The sequence below is a fragment of the Parasteatoda tepidariorum genome, chromosome 2 (genome assembly GCF_043381705.1).
Source record: "Parasteatoda tepidariorum isolate YZ-2023 chromosome 2, CAS_Ptep_4.0, whole genome shotgun sequence".
NCBI classification, from domain to species: Eukaryota; Metazoa; Arthropoda; class Arachnida; order Araneae; family Theridiidae; genus Parasteatoda; species Parasteatoda tepidariorum.
In genome coordinates, this window is record NC_092205.1 from 4,972,326 (window position 1) to 4,987,306 (window position 14,981).

At 27.0% G+C, this 14,981-nt stretch overlaps 1 long non-coding RNA gene across 1 annotated transcript; it reads right to left on the bottom strand.

Annotated features, from left to right (window-relative positions):
* Positions 1–534: 534 nt before the first annotated feature.
* Positions 535–13,586, bottom strand: LOC139424923 (uncharacterized). Its single transcript, XR_011636035.1, has 2 exons — positions 12,077–13,586; positions 535–5,049 (listed from the first exon to the last, which is right to left on the bottom strand). It is a non-coding gene; the product is annotated as an uncharacterized lncRNA (long non-coding RNA).
* Between the last annotated feature and the right edge of the window lie 1,395 nt (positions 13,587–14,981).

The following is a 14,981-nucleotide window of genomic DNA, read 5'->3' on the forward strand; positions in this document are numbered from 1 at the left end:
TCAATGTAGTTTTTAAGTAAATTTCGAATTATATCATTTAAAAACTGGATTTTATGTGATAAAGTAATAAAAAAAAAACAATATGTATGAATAAAGTTTGAAAACGTTATAAATTTACAATATATATGTATTAATGCTTTTTCCAGAAAGCTGAAGTTTTAAAACCTTGAACATTAATGGAATTTAGGCGTCATTGAAAATAGAGGGGAATTAGAAATGAGTGTAATAGTGATGGATGAACAGATATTCATTGTATAATTATCTTATTGCACATCCTACCCATGTGATGTTCATTTTGAGAAAAAGGAAGCCTTATGCTGCTGATGTCAACAAAACTAAATTAAAATATGGAATTTTAGAATTTATTTCTTTAAAATTGCTTTACTTTATATTTTTTATTTATTCAGTCATTTTGTTACACATGGATAGGTAAAACTCGGGTGCCCAATTGCAATTAAAATTTTAGGCCCCTTATGTTGAGATTGTTATATTTTGGAGTTATCGAAAATAGAGTACGATAATAACTAGATGTCGTTTAAGTAAAAAAGAAGTCTTTTATTATTTTGACATAAGATGATGCATATAACATTTGACATAAGGCAAATAATAAAAGATTTTCAATTAAAATTAGTAAAAGTAATATAAACGTACATTAGTTAAATCTAAAAGAAACTGTAAAAAAATTTACATTGATAAATACAACCCATGATTTAAATTTTCAACAAAAATTAATTATTCAAGAAAAAATTAGTTATATCTAAAAAAGAAACCTCTTTTAAAATTAAAGCAATCGGGAGATCTTTTAATTTGGGATTGAAGAAGTTAGGATTGTAGAATTATAATAATTTTAGAAATGATGTGTGATAGGAGGAATTCACGTGATTCCCTATCAGATGTATCAAAATTGTTCAGCGAAGTTAAATGCATAAAATTAATATTGAAACATTTCCTTGAAATAGTGAGGATTAAAAGGTTTTAAAAGGAAAAATATATATATAAGAGCACATTTTGTATACTATTTTTAACAACAAAAAAAATATTGCCATCAAAATATAAACAACAATCATCAAGATATATAAATCAAGATAATATAAGCCTTCCTGAATGTCAGAATGTTCCGACAACAATGGAGTTCCACTTGATTCAGTGTTCCACAGTGAGGATTTTTTCGATAATCGAATCAAGAAATTTAAATATCTGTTTTTGGATCATTATTTGTGCTTTATTCACACTGTTTAACATAATTTAAATTTGAAGACCAAGGGGAAAAAACTGTTGAAGTCCATTTTTCACAAAAATAAAGATTTGATTTCTATCTGTTGCATTTTGAGAATTACTAAGTTTTAACAATTCAATAATGTGAAAAATCAGTTCTCTAAATCAGCTTTTGTGAACATAAACTGCTCTTCCTTTCTTCATAGAGCATGAATTATTTTCATTTAGTTCTGAACACTGTTCTGAAAAATTTTGGAAATTCACATTGAAAGATGGTTTTTTTCAGACCCCTTAAGACAAAGTAATTTTGTGATAGCTGGTAATAGCTTTATATTAAATCAAGAAACGAAATATTTTCAGAGAGAAGAAGATATGCATATACATAAATAATCTGAAATTAGAATTTTTGGCAGTTGTATGTAAAAAATAACAATTGTTCATAAAATCTAAACAATTGTCTCACTCTAGGGCACCCCAGGGTGCCATAACATATTTTGAGAACTCCTGGACTATTCAAATCTATGTGGAAATGGGCAAATTTACAGTAAGATTGATAAATAAATTATTGTTTGAAAAATTGCGTCTGCTGACTTAAGAAATAGTTATTAGAAAACTTTATCTTTAAATAAAATTAAAATAATAAATAACTAAAATAAACAATCTATGCAAAGAAATAAACATCGAAGATTAAAAAAAAAAAGGATAAATAGGAGTATTCTGATCACTCTTTGTTTTTAACATGTTTTAAATTTAGACATGACTTTTTTTTTAAACATGTTTAGCCATTCTTGTCTTTTCCACACACCAGAATCTAAGTTAAAAACAAATCCTAAATTAATATTCAGTTAAAATGGTCATAAATCACATAAATTTTTTTATAACTTTTAAAATTATGAACATTGCATTTTTTTTTTACAGGTTTAATTTAATAATTATGTATACACAAGAAACAAAATATCTCTCAGTAGGTTAGGCAATTTAATGAAGTATCATTAATTTCATATATTTTCAAGAAGATAAATGAGTTTCTATATATGTAATTTCTTTATTACTTAAACATTTATTAATAATAGTTAGTAATAAATAATAATACCACAGCCAAAAAGTTAGCTAAATAGTTAACTTTTTAGATTTGGCACTTAACACCTGTTATACAAGGTGGAAGTTAATAAAATTGAATTTATTAGGATATACATATTTAATTTATGAGTTCTTCATATATTTAGCTATAAAAATAGAATAAAAAAATTCTATATGAATTTCTTTACAATTTCTTAATTAACAATATCTAAACAAAAACCGGTCAAATAAATAAAAATGTTGAATTTTTTCACATTCATAAATTATAGTCTCATACAGATACATATTAATTTTCGATAAATATGCAAAAAATAAGCATTTTTGAAACAAACACCATAGTTGTTTTGATGTATTTTACTTGCTCTACAGAAACATACAAATACTCAATACAAAAATTCATAAAAATGTAAATATAAAAAAAAAACAATAAAAATTAATAAGAAAACTTAACTTTCTAAGAACAAATTGACAAAACAAGCTACCAACAATATGCAAGAAAAAGTTCATAATGAAGATAATTTTTTCTTTCTTGGCTATACTAGAAAACTATAAATATAAAACGAGATCAAATTGATATGACTAGCATTTGACTCAGGGCTCTAAGTTTGTATATTTCAAGACGGAAAAAACCTAAAACTGGTAAGAAAACTTTTTTATGCAAGTTTCTTTTTTGGAAAGAGCAAAATATTTATGACCATCCAATGTTTTAAGAGTTTAACACATATATAGGATTCTTTTTTACCCGAGAAAAAGTCAATAATGTTGAAAAACTTAGAATTAAGAATATTGCTGTTTCTAATGACAATTGGAGAAGTCAAAGCTTACCAGCCAATGGTCTTTTGCGAATTAATTCAGGAAGATGAGCCTTTCGTTGAAGAAGAGAGTACCGTAATGTCGGAAAATATGTTTCTGCTCAGAATCCCACGGATAGATGGCAGCATCATTTATTCGCGAGGCCACTTCCTCAAATTAGACATAGATTTGAAGGGGAAAGAAATTTTCTTCAGATCTCTGCACCTATGGTATTGCTCAGAGACTGACCCTAAAACTTTTGATTGGGGTCTCGGCGGTGTCGAGGATCAAACCCTGGTCCTTCAGACCTCGGTTCGATCATCAAACCGCTGCCCGTTAAGAATAGTGAGAGCATAAATTACAACTTCGCTTTTCCGTCTCAATTTCAAACTTGCTTTCATTGTTATTAGACACAAAACGTAACAAGACATGATAGGAATATAATTTGATTAGAATCAACATTTCATCACCATAATTATCACTTATTTTAATATTCTAATAAGATTGCATCTGAAGCATTTTGGTGTTTTCTTTTAATATGAAAGTTTAAGCTTTCTTTCCATGAAAACTGCAAACCACACAATTTACATGAATATAAGGGTCTTTCTTCAAAATGTCTACGCATATGTCTAGCTAAAGAATATTTTGTTGAAAGATCTTTTCCACATACAGAACACTTCCACGTAAGTCCATCCATATCTGAAATAAGACATTGTTTTATGCAAAAACTTGAAGTAGTCTGAACAAGCAAGAGAAAAATTTAATCCTCGATAAACACATTCAGTGTTGAGTAATCAAACTAGTATCACATTAGAGTTTAATAAATTTAGACAAGTTCATTTCATAAACAAATTCATTTTATTTAAATTAAAAATGGTTAATATTTTTTTAAATAAGATGCGTGAAAAATAGAAATTAAAATTTATACAAATATATCACTAATATAAAGTTACAATTAAAAATAAAGTAAATTACATGGCTTTGTAAACAGCCCATTTCAAAATTTCTTTTTGTATTAAAAATGATTAAAAAAATATTTTGAAATAGATATTGCTTTATTTTTAAACAATATTTTTTCAAAAAAATTAAAAAATTTTATTAGATATTTATCTGTTAAGAAAAAATATTTCTTTAACTAATATTAACCTATCCTCAAAGAGAAATAGAAATGCATCAAAAATAGAGAATTATATTTAAATTTGGAGGAATTCATTTTCATTAGGTAAAACTAATGTAAAATAAAGATACTTCAAATCAGATAAGTCACTTACATGTTCATCAACTTATTTATGGCTATTAAACAACCTTCAGAAAAAATGACTAGACTCAATGAATTAAATACTATAATCTAAGTAAATTAATGTAGATACAATAAAATCTATAGCAACTAAGATAATTTTTAAAACATTCGAATAAAAATAATTTTAAATAAAAATAGGAAATTCTAGTCAAAGTAAATACAACTACAATATAATTCTATTGTTGCACTTAATTAAAATAAAAATTGAACTTAAAGATCATGAATAAAATTTACTAATAATATTAACAAAAAACATTGGCTAAAATATATTTCTATGATTGAATAATTTTGTATTGATTTATTAAATATAACATGACTAGGAAAATCAATATAACAAAATATGAGGGAGATGAATATTCACAGAATGTCCTATATCATCATCAGGAATGTGTTCATCCAGAACATAGAATGCTCTAGATGAATATTCACGGAGGTGTGTTTTTAACACTGTAAATATCAACATAATTCATGTTTGAGTTTCATGTGCCTGTTAAGACTCTCTTTCCACATGAATTCTGCAGAGCACATGTTACAGGCAAAGACATTCCTATAATTTAAATGTGTTTGCATGTGAATTCTTAATGTCTGTCTCCTGGATAATACTTTACCACAAATGTGGCACTGTAGATTCCTCAAATCTAACATTTCAATGTCCCAAAAACCTGAAATCAATAAAATCAAAATCAATAAAAACCTTTACTTGGAATGAAAATTTACTAACATTATGAATGAAAATGAGGAGTTGCAGAGATACAGGTAAATTCAATAAGACACAACATTAACAACCTTTATATATATAAAAATTACACGCATATGAAATGCACTAGCTTACTAAGGGAGCTTGTGCATCATTTATCATATTTTAATAGGCTGGGGTTTAAGGTGCGAACAGGTTAACATTGAAGACGTGAACTCAAATATTTTTAAATATAGTAAGAGGTTATATAATTAATTTAACTAGCAGTGCATAAAAAAGTCTTATGACCTAAGATTCAGTTTATCAGTGAAGACGTGAACTCAAATATTTTTAAATATAGTAAGAGGTTATATAATTAATTTAACTAGCAGTGCATAAAAAAGTCTTATGACCTAAGATTCAGTTTATTCTATCTATAATTACACATATTATTTTTGGCACATTTTTATAAATGGCTAGATTTTGTTTGGATTTATTTTAAATGAATGCAAAACTTATTTATTTGATTGCATCTATCATGTGTTATTCCAAACGATTTTTATGCATACATTAATGTTCTTGCCTGTTTAGTGTAACAATATATATCACACTACTTATATCTTATTTCGAATTTTTCCTCTAAAAAACACATTTTAAAATAAAGAATTTTTTTTTTTTTTTGCTTGCAAAGAGCCATCATAAAATAGAGTGGCAATAATAAAGTTGATGTTATAACCAAGAATGCATTCTCTTTATTTAACTAATATATATATGTAGGAAATTGTTGACAGTATTGGTAATACGGATTGAAGATTGCATCACCTGGAGATGAATTACATTATCCCCAATTAAAGGTGCTGCAGTAAAATGCAAACGGAAACTTATATTTCAGCTTCGAGCAATTTAAATGCTAACTGTTGATTTCCTAGTTGCATTTCAAGCAGCAAGCGGCAAATTGCAATCCATCTCTTTTTTTTAAACTTATTCATAATTTTAGTGTTATTTGAGTATTGATTTAATCATGTCCCCCGCCCATTTTACATACATGTATGCTAATAAAAAGCATATTGGAGGAAAATGTCATTAAGGTTTAAGAAAAAAACATGCTTGTAATTGATGTTTCTATAGAATATAAGGGTTACTTTCTTAAATTTAATAAAATATCACACAAGCCTTTCATTAAGCTCTTCAAGTTCACAAGATCTATGATTATTTTTTTTTTGAGATACTACTTTAAAGGCACAACAAAATAACCTGTTTGAATTTAAACCTTGTATCTACAACTTCTCAATTTTTATATACATTTTTGCTTTTTCTAGACTAAAATTAATTAAATCCAGGAGAAAGTAAAGTATAAAATCCCATTTTTGGACGTCTGTGTTCTGGAAAATTCCATTTTTTAAAAATCAAAATAAACAATTTTCATCCCCCCCCACACACTCCAACAAATATCCTATTTTACATTTGCAATTTGTTAAAAAATCTTAAGTATAATAAAATTATGTATAAGAATTACATGTAAGAAATAGATTTTTATCGGCAATAGGTCTTAAAGACTTATTATCCAGAAAAATCTAGTTCAAAAAAGTCGAGGATTCTGATAATGAACTTTTCACTACATATAATTCTATGAAAAGACTGTAACTGGTTAAACTTATTTTTTTCAGAATTGTACTTAAATCGTTGCAGTTAATGTACAATATAAATAGTACCTAATTAGAATCAAAGCTTATAAATATAAATATGTAAATATATTTAGCTAGAAAATGACTAATTAGTACCTATAGGCAAGTAAGCAAAATGCAATACAATATATGCTTTAAAAATTTTCCTTTCTAAAGAAAAAAACATAGATAAGATTTCAGTACATTTCAGATTTTATTTTTCGTAATTCACCAAAATTATGAAATTTATTAAACTAATTTAAAACTCTAAATTGCCAAGCATTATCATTTAAATGATAACTTTTAGAATTGATATTCCACAAATGTGATACAATATTTAGCAAAAATAAATGTCAAATCAATTCCAGGTTTATATAATCAGTACAAAAAAGTTAGCAAATAATTAATTTATAAATATCTCAGTAGTCTCTTAGTTTTCTCTCTCTTTCTCTCTAGTCTCTTTCTTAGTTTTTTTAGTCTTAGTAGTTTTAATGTTTTATTGATGTATTAGTCAAGTCTCCTTAGCCCATCTGCAGGTCACAGATAGCGCACACGCTGTTTGTAAGTTGCAGCAGATCAAGCTAACCAAGAAGCGAAAATCAGAGAATTTAAAAAAAATTTAATATTTCAGCAACATTTTTATAATTATGAATAAGATTTCTTCAAGAATTATACAATCAATGAGTTTTAAGACTTCAAAGAGGAACGCTATCAATAATGGAAAAAAAAGTAAACTAAGAAAGTTAATAAAACTTAATGTTCCGTCCAACATAAATACTATTTTCACAGATACAATGTTGTCATAAAAGAAACTGCAATTTAGCCATCACAAAATAATTTTAGTAACTACTAGTAGAATAGTAATAATTTAATAAAATGATACAAGAAATAAAATGCATAATTTTATTCTTCTTTGTAATGTAAGGTATAATAATAAAGATAAATATTAAAAAAAAAAACTACAAATAAACTAATAAGAATGATTTTCATTTATTTCACAGAATTTAACCAAAACTAATTGTAAAAAAAAAGCAATTATTAGAAGTAAACATTACTAATTTATTCAAAATTTAAAACTAATATAAATTTATAGAATATACTAATTTACAAAATTAGAAACACTAGTTAAATGAAACATATATAATAATGCAACATATTTTACAGTAATCAATGGCACTTTTAATTTAATTCATGGAAAACGCTTTAGTATAATTTCATAGTAAAAAATTAAACAAATAAAATTTATAATTAGAGTAATATGGCAAATTATTAAAACTGTATAATATAAAATATAATGGAAAAAAAAACACTTTGTTCATTAACAGATTTCTTACCTTAAATCAAACTGCTTCACAAATAGGCTTCCTAAAATCTTAACCATAGTATTTCATATCACAAATATTATCTATCTCAATGATTTTTAAATAAAATTACAGAATAATTCTAATGTTGTATTATCAAAATAATATTTACTAATTCAAATTTTTTACTTGATTACATAATAAATTTACACACCATCAAAATAAAAATTATAAATAACCAAATTAATGATTAATTTAAAAAAATCCTTACATTACACAAAGCTAGTTTCTTGTGATTTTATAAAAACTTAATAGAGATCTTATTAAAATATGAGTAATTGCAACATTTATGAATTTCATATTTGCACACTTAAAAAGCATTATCTCAGTTTAAAAAAATCAAGCAGTTCAAATTATTTTGGTAACAACTATTGGCGTCATTTACATTTACTCTAATTTATAACTTTCGTATTTAAAAAATTTCATTAACTGGGTGTTGTGGAAGTAACCCAATATGTTACATTCATAACAGTCAGTCTTTAATTTTTAAAAAAATTTTAAATTTCAAAATGTTTATAAAATTATTATGGGTAAAGGATACACAAGAGTTAATTTAACAAATATTATTAGAAATGCTTGATTTTTTTTTAACTGAGAAGTGTGGAAACATGAAATTTGTAGATGGTGAAATTGCCCATACGCTTAATCGGATTTTTTAATAAATTTTTACCCTAAAGGCAAACCATAATGACTCCAAGGTATCCATGGAAAAATTCATTAAAAGTCCTAAATTTTGAAATTAAGAAAATGACAATACAATAAAAATAATAGCTAATTTAAAAAGATATTGAGCATATTACACAGGCAATTAATAATAACAGGCGATTATTATTATTATTTTTTTAAAGTATAAGTAGCTTTTTTCTGTAGTCACTCGATGCATTATAGTGATTTTTTTACTGCAATTCAAGTACTAGTACAAGCGAACATTGAAGCTGCTAATCAATGTTCATATTTCTCTTTCTCAAGGTTCCCACAAATAAACCATTATCAGATTATATAGCTAGAAGTTTATGGTAAAAGGAAATTGCAACAAAACAAATTTAATTTAAATCTGCAACCGGCCAAAATAAGCTGGTTGAGGTCCTGGATGGAGTACTGCTTTCATTAATATTTTTTACTGCAAATTTTATAATATTTGTATTTTCTTTCATGACATTTAGTTTTTAATAATTGACTATAAAATAACAAAATCTGGGTATAATAACAAAAATATTCCAACAATTTTTAAATTATTTGTCTCAGAATTTTTTTAGAAAAAAAAATGATGCAATGATTTTTGTTTTTTCAAGTAATATTTTTTTCTTCTTTTCAAGACTCCTTTTTATTTTATTAATTTTGGTTGCCTTTGTCTTTTCACTGGATTTCATATTCTGGACACCCATTAGCATACCATGCGCTAGCTTCACTTTTTTAATTCGATTGGCGATTTCTTCAGCTAATTCCCAGCTTTTTCTTTCATATCATTGTGTATTGGTTTCTTTTAATTCAATTCAATATCCACCATCTCTGTAGTTTTCCTTTTAATTTCTTTATTTATTTTTTTTGAAGTAATTCCAGGTCTCTTTCCTGTTTTTCTGCCTCTCCTTTCTCTTCCATTATCTTCTTATCTTTGCTTTCCTCCACTCAGTATGCATAATAAATTTTCAGTCATTGGCACAAGATGTGGAAAGTTTTATGTACTCTTTTAAAGCATCCTTAATGAAGAATGATCAAAACTGCATACAAATATCTTAGTCATTTGTAGTTTTAATTTCACTTAGGCCCACTTCAAAGCTGAAAATATCCGATATATATCATCATTGCCATGTGACAGAGTTGAAATAGCAGCTACGGAACTCTAAATAATTAACTCCCTTTCGCGAAAGACCGATTTAATAAATGAAGATAAGAATATTTTTCCTCGTTTTATCATTAATAATCTTAAATTGGGTTTTATTTCCGACAGTTAAATTTGCAGTCCTTGTTCTATCTCTAGTCTAGTTATGAATTTGTTTTTGGTCTGTAAACATGAGTGAATAAAATAAACCAAACTATGAATAACTTGGAGATGGAGTTGAAAATGGTTATTAAGGAAACATATTTCTTTATTAAAGAATTTTTTAATTTTGATTTGAAAAGCGCGATAGGAAGTACTAATGCAATATTTTATAAATACTTGTTGTTTGTTATTAGAAATATCTTTACAAAAAAAATGCCATTTCTATTTCATTGGCATTTTGTTTGAAATAATTTCATAAAAGCAATCAAAAAATTAAATAAATTATTAATTATTGGTTGTAAACTAAATATAATTAGAGGTTTCAAAACATATTATTGGTTATAAAAAGTGCTAACTCATGGAACATTGATGAACATTATACGATAGACAATTTAAGATATATGTCTCTTTTTGGACCTATTGTAATTAAATATAGAAAATATCAATAGAAAATTGAGGAATTCTTGAAAAGGACGTAACGAGGTAATACAAAATTGTTTTAATATAAATTAAATTAACACTTGATTGAAATGTTAAATGAAAGTCTCTTATAAAAAATTTATAATTCACACTTATAAAAAAAAAGTTCATACTTTAACCCATTCAAAAGGTGGGTTATTAAAGATATCTGTTTACAACATAACTAATGAGTTATAGAACATAGCTAGAGCTCATAATATTAGTTACGACACATAAATACAGGTATTTACACACATCTTGGGAATCACAGTGCCTAAAATATCTTAGCTGGTGCCCAATGTTTTAATTAAAATTTAACATATTCCATAACATGCCTTCTAATGGAAATTTTGAAGACCCATTTATAAATAAATATTTTGAACCCATTTATAACTAAAACTAGAATAATTTAAAACAAAATAATAAAAAATAAACATTGCTATTACAACAATCTCTGCTAGGCCTACCTATTTTTGTTTCTTAATATACAAATGTTTTAAAGCTTCAAATATTAATATTAATAAATAATTTTCATTAATAAATAAGAAAATTTTAAAAAAATCCACACAAATTTTAATTTATTTATTCTATTACCTGTTCACCTGAAGAATTTAGCACGAATTAAAGCAAATTGAATACAGTTGATTAAGAAGTCTTCAAAAACATGGAGTGCAATGTAAAAGGTCAGGCAAATTTAAAAAAAATAACTGTATAACTTTGAAATGATGTAATTTATTAAATATTGATTTGAAATATTAAATTATGTTTAGGCAAACAAAGTTAAAAATGCAGAAAAATAATAACAATAAAAAATGATTTCTTTTAGCATTATTGTAAAAAAAGAATTTCAAAAATTTTTAACTAGCAAAAAGGGTTAAGGTTAAAACAATTCCAGCCACAAATAGCAAATTCATATTTGAAAGGGAATTAATTAATTTATCCTGTCACAATACCAGGTTTTAGTTCAAAACCTTTAAGATAGAAAACACTGCATATAGTATATCTATAAATCAATGAAAACCAATTGAAAAATCAAATTTTTTGAAATCTTTTAATAATAAAATAGTAATTACAATATTTTAAAATGTTCACCATTTACATCAGGGAAAAGAACATACAGCATCATCTGTCAAAAACTTTTTGAACTAAAACAAGGAACACATTAATTCACAGCAAGAATATTTTCATTTTACACTTTTGCTTTGTTACAAAACTTTAAAAACCATTAATTTAATTTCGAACACTCTGTATGAACTTATATGCCAACTCTGTAATTTGTCACTGAATATGTTTCGCACAAAGTATATTGTCTTTTTTATTGTCTTAAACATACACACCACACAAATTAGACATTGCACAAAACATTATTACCCTGATTAAAAATAGATGCGATAAAGAAACAGTCTTTACACATTAGTCAAATAATTTTCAAATAATGCATACAAAATACAATAGAAGCTAAAACATAACTGATTATAAATATTACCTTTAAGTCATATAATAAGGAAAATTTATGGCAAAAATAATAAATATTTAATAAAATATTACACATTGGATATCAGCTCATACAATGTCATGAGATTGTCTTTTGTGACGTAGTAAGGTTTTTTTCCAAGAATATTCTAGCCCACAAATTTCACAAATATAAAGTTTTGCTGATTTTTCATGAGAAATCATGTGCAATTTCTTTCTTTGCCAGCTGGATAAAACTTTTCCACACACCTCACATTGAAAATGACAACTGACCGAAACTGCATAAAAAAAAACATACATAAGATAGCGCAAATTTTGGACAACGAAAATACTCTTTAAATTTACATGCAAAATGAAACAAAAAATTTTACAAGTCAAATAAGAAATTAAAAGGATTTTTTTTAATGTTTCATTGTCAAGTAAGGACAGAAGACCAGATAGATTTTTGCTTGTACTTTTTATTTTTTAAGCCAATATTGGTGCAGTTTATAAAAATTCAACAGCGTAACCATTAATTACTCTTTTAATTGATCAATTCTTATTTAGGGATAATCTGACAGGAAAAAACATACTACCTACTTTCCTCAGATGAACTTATTGTACATGTATAATTTTCCATTGATGGAAAATTATATTCAGTGTTTCCCAAAGTGTGGTACGCGTATCCCTGGGGGTACGGGAACAGTTCAGCAGGAGTACGCGTTCTAATGAGAAATATCTTGTAACAAACGAAATTTTCAAAAATTTTATTTAAAGACAAAGCTAGCCATGAAAATTTACGATTATGTATTTTTCTATTGGCCATTTTTTGCAGAGTTAACAGTTAATAATGAGTGGTGTCAACAGCCAGTTGTGATTTTTAACTTGTGTGCAATTTTTTATAGTTCGAAGAATTTTTTATAGTTTTTATATTTCGAAAACACAACATAAAATTTAATAAATATTAAAATAAATGGTAAGGCAATTTTTAAATTTCTGTTTTTAATTGAAAAATATATTATATTTAAAGAAAATTTACTTACATTGGGGGATTAGGGTACATTTACTGCATTACACCAAGTTACATTACTGCATCAGGCTAATTGTACTTAATAATTGTCTAATGCTTTGTTTACACACTGTTCCTTTTTTACAGAGCAATATTGTCGGCGAAAGTTATCCCAGGCTGTTGTTCTGTGTATTGCATTGCAGACTCTAGAGCAGAGAGATCCTCACTGTGACTCATTCATTCAAATTTTCCCCTGGAAATGAATTGCATGGAATCTGTCAGATTCTCTTTTTCACTAATTGATTATCACTATTTAGCTTTTCGTCTGCCACCGTTCCATCAGTGTTTTCACAACCAGAAATTTCTTTTATCAGGGTGAATTTGGAATGGTCTTCATCAATGATCTCTAACTGTAATTTCATTTTTCAACATTCAGTCTCAGTCAAACCAGCCGTATTAATCGTTCTATGCATTGTGTGAGCGGGAAAGGGGGGGGGCAATTATTTGGGAGCTACACTGATTTTTTTTTCACTAGCTCCAGTTAATGGGAAACTCAAACTATCGAGATAATACATAATTATCTAGTTTAAGAAAATTAGTTAAAAGAAAATNTTCGTCATCGAAATAGCATATTGTCGGCGAAAGTTATCCCAGGCTGTTGTTCTGTGTATTGCATTGCAGACTCTAGAGCAGAGAGATCCTCACTGTGACTCATTCATTGCATGGAATCTGTCAGATTCTCTTTTTCACTAATTGATTATCACTAGTTAGCTTTTCGTCTGCCACCGTTCCATCAGTGTTTTCACAACCAGAAATTTCTTTTATCAGGGTGAATTTGGAATGGTCTTCATCAATGACGTGATCTCTAACTGTAATTTCATTTTTCAACATTCAGTCTCAGTCAAACCAGCCGTATTAATCGTTCTATGCATTGTGTGTGCGGGAAGGGGGAGCAACTATTTGGGAGCTACACTGATTATTTTTTTTTCACTAGCTCCCGTTAATGGGAAACTCAAACTATCGAGATAATACATAATTATCTAGCTTAAGAAAATTAGTTTAAAGAAATATAGTTGATATATTTCTCCATCGGTAACCTCGTTCTAAAGGGACACTTAGGGGCCGTTCAAAAAGTACGTACATCCCGAAGGGGGGGAGGGGATTTGCTATTATGGACGGTTTTGTACGATGGGGAGGGGGGGAGGTCTTATACAAAGTACGTACTTTATAAACATACCCCAAATTTAAATTTGACATCATCCTACACACTCCTTAAGTAAATATTTAATTTTATTTAAAACATAATTATTTTAATTTTTATTAAAAAGGGGGGTAGACTAATAAAATGTACGTACTCTAATGGGGGGAGTAAGACCTTATGTACGGTAATGTACGAAGGGGGGAGGGGTTTAAAATTTCTCCATTTTTGTGTACGTACTTTTTGAACGGCCCCTTAACAGTATTTATTAATTTCAAAATGTAAAATATGATTGCCAAATAAATAGGGAGCTTCTAAGGAGATTGTCACTAGTACAAGTAAAATAATGTAATATGCAAGGTGACCAAAGTAAAACTGTCTTAAAAAAAAGACACAAAAAAAAAGAAAACGTTTTAGATGGCACATTTTCATCATAGTTGCTATGGTGACTAGGTTGGCTATAGAATGAAATAGTACAAAAGCCAAATCCAGTACAAAATAATGTCCGCAACCAAGGAAATACTGTAAAATATTACTTTACAAATCTCATATTTCAATTATCAACTAATTTTAAATAAGTTTGAAATAAATAGGCTTACCTTGAGCCGGTTTCTTTGGAATAGATTTTATTATGAACATAGACAGCACGGACACAAAAAACGAGAGATGTTGAATAGATACAGCATTCAGGCGTCTGGTGACGCACACAACGTTTCAGCGCCACCAGCGGGATAATTCTAATTTATCATTAATAATTACAACAAATACTTACGATAATAATCTCATAATAAAAA